General features: G+C 39.9%; 1 protein-coding gene across 1 annotated transcript in view; it reads right to left on the minus strand.

Moving 5' to 3' along the window:
• slc5a1 (solute carrier family 5 member 1) overlaps positions 1 to 2500 on the minus strand; it is a gene marked incomplete at its 3' end in the record, with an annotated part of 128675 nt that overhangs the window by 82238 nt on the left and 43937 nt on the right.

Raw genomic sequence — 2500 nt, forward strand, 5'->3', positions numbered from 1 at the left:
TAGTGTAGTGTAGTGTAGTGTAGTGCAGTGTAGTGTAGTGTAGTGTAGTGTAGTGTAGTGTAGGTAGAGTTAGTGTAGTGTAGTGTAGTGTAGAGTAGTGTAGAGTAGTGTAGTGTAGTGTAGTGTAAGTAGTGTAGTGTAGTGTAGTGTAGTGTGTGTAGTGTAGTGTAGTGTAGTGTAAGTAGTGTAGTGTAGTGTGTGTAGTGTAGAGTAGTGTAGAGTAGTGTAGTGTAGAGTAGTGTAGTGTAGTGTAATGTAGTGTAAGTAGTGTAGTGTAGTGTAGTGTAAGTAGTGTAGTGTAGTGTAGTGTAAGTAGTGTAGTGTAGTGTAGTGTAAGTAGTGTAGTGTAGTGTAGTGTAGTGTAAGTAGTGTAGTGTAGTGTAGTGTAGTGTGGTGTAGTGTAGTGTAGTGTAGTGTAGTGTGTGTAGTGTAGTGTAGTGTAGTGTAAGTAGTGTAGTGTAGTGTAGTGTAGTGTAGTGTAGTGTAATGTAGTGTAGTGTAAGTAGTGTAGTGTAGTGTAAGTAGTGTAGTAGTGTAGTGTAGTGTTAGTGTAGTGTAGTGTAGAGTAGTGTAGTGTAGTGTAGTGTAATGTAGTGTAATGTAGTGTAGTGTAGTGCAGTGCAGTGTAGTGTAGTGTAGTGTAGTGCAGTGTAGTGTAGTGTAGTGTAGTGTAGTGTAGTGTAGTGTAGAGTAGTGTAGTGTAGTGTAGAGTAGTGTAGTGTAGTGTAGTGTAGAGTAGTGTAGAGTAGTGTAGTGTAGTGTAGTGTAAGTAGTGTAGTGTAGTGTAGTGTGTGTAGTGTAGTGTAGTGTAGTGTAGTGTAAGTAGTGTAGTGTAGTGTGTGTAGTGTAGAGTAGTGTAGAGTAGTGTAGTGTAGTGTAAGTAGTGTAGTGTAGTGTAGTGTAGTGTAAGTAGTGTAGTGTAGTGTAGTGTAGTGTAAGTAGTGTAGTGTAGTGTAGTGTAGTGTAAGTAGTGTAGTGTAGTGTGGTGTAGTGTAGTGTAGTGTAGTGTAGTGTAGTGTAGTGTAGTGTGTGTAGTGTAGTGTAGTGTAGTGTAAGTAGTGTAGTGTAGTGTAGTGTAGTGTAGTGTAGTGTAATGTAGTGTAGAGTAGTGTAGTGTAGTGTAGTGTAGAGTAGTGTAGTGTAGTGTAGTGTAGTGTAGAGTAGTGTAGTGTAGTGTAGTGTAGTGTAGTGTAGAGTAGTGTAGTGTAGTGTAGTGTAGTGTAGTGTAGTGTAGTGTTAGTGTAGAGTAGTGTAGTGTAGTGTAGTGTAGTGTAGTGTAGAGTAGTGTAGTGTAGTGTAGAGTAGAGTAGTGTAGTGTAGTGTAGTGTAGTGTAATGTAGTGTAGTGTAGTGTAGTGTAGAGTAGTGTAGTGTGGTGAAGTGTAGTGTAGTGTAGTGTAGAGTAGTGTAGTGTAGTGTAGTGTAGAGTAGTGTAGTGTAGTGTAGTGTAATGTAGTGTAGTGTAGTGTAAGTAGTGTAGTGTAGTGTAGTGTAGTGTAAGTAGTGTAGTGTAGTGTAGTGTAGTCTAGTCTAGTGTAGTGTAGTGTAGTGTAGAGTAGTGTAGTGTAGTGTAGTGTAGTGTAGAGTAGTGTAGAGTAGTGTAGTGTAGTGTGGTGTGGTGTAGTGTAGTGTAGTGTAGAGTAGTGTAGTGTAGTGTAGTGTAGTGTAATGTAGTGTAGTGTAGTGTAGTGTAGTGTAGAGTAGAGTAGTGTAATGTAGTGTAGTGTAGTGTAGTGTAGAGTAGTGTAATGTAGTGTAGTGTAGTGTAGTGTAGTGTAGTGTAGAGTAGTGTAATGTAGTGTAGAGTAGTGTAGAGTAGTGTAGAGTAGTGTAATGTAGTGTAGTGTAGTGTAGTGTAGTGTAGTGTAGAGTAGTGTAATGTAGTGTAGTGTAGTGTAGAGTAGTGTAGTGTAGTGTAGTGTAGTGTAGTGTAGAGTAGTGTAGTGTAGTGTAGTGTAGAGTAGTGTAGTGTAGTGTAGAGTAGTGTAGTGTAGTGTAGAGTAGTGTAGTGTAGTGTAGTGTAGTGTAGTGTAGTGTAGTGTAGTGTAGCGTAGCGTAGCGTAGCGTAGCGTAGAGTAGTGTAGTGTAGAGTAGTGTAGTGTAGCGTAGAGTAGTGTAGTGTAGTGTAGTGTAGTGTAGTGTAGTGTAGCGTAGCGTAGCGTAGCGTAGCGTAGAGTAATGTAGTGTAGAGTAGTGTAGTGTAGTGTAATGTAGTGTAGTGTAGTGTAATGTAGTGTAGTGTAGTGTAGTGTAGTGTAGTGTAGTGTAGTGTAGCGTAGCGTAGTGTAGTGTAGCGTAGAGTAGTGTAGTGTAGTGTAGAGTAGTGTAGTGTAGTGTAGTGTAGCGTAGAGTAGTGTAGTGTAGTGTAGTGTAGTGTAGTGTAGTGTAGAGTAGTGTAGAGTAGTGTAGTGTAGTGTAGTGTAGTGTAGAGTAGTGTAGAGTAGTGTAGTGTAGTGTAGTGTAGTGTAGAGTAGTGTAGAGTAGTGTAGTGTAGTGTAGTG

This window comes from Notolepis coatsorum (assembly GCF_963971535.1).
Source record: "Notolepis coatsorum genome assembly, chromosome: 8".
Lineage (NCBI taxonomy): Eukaryota > Metazoa > Chordata > Actinopteri > Aulopiformes > Paralepididae > Notolepis > Notolepis coatsorum.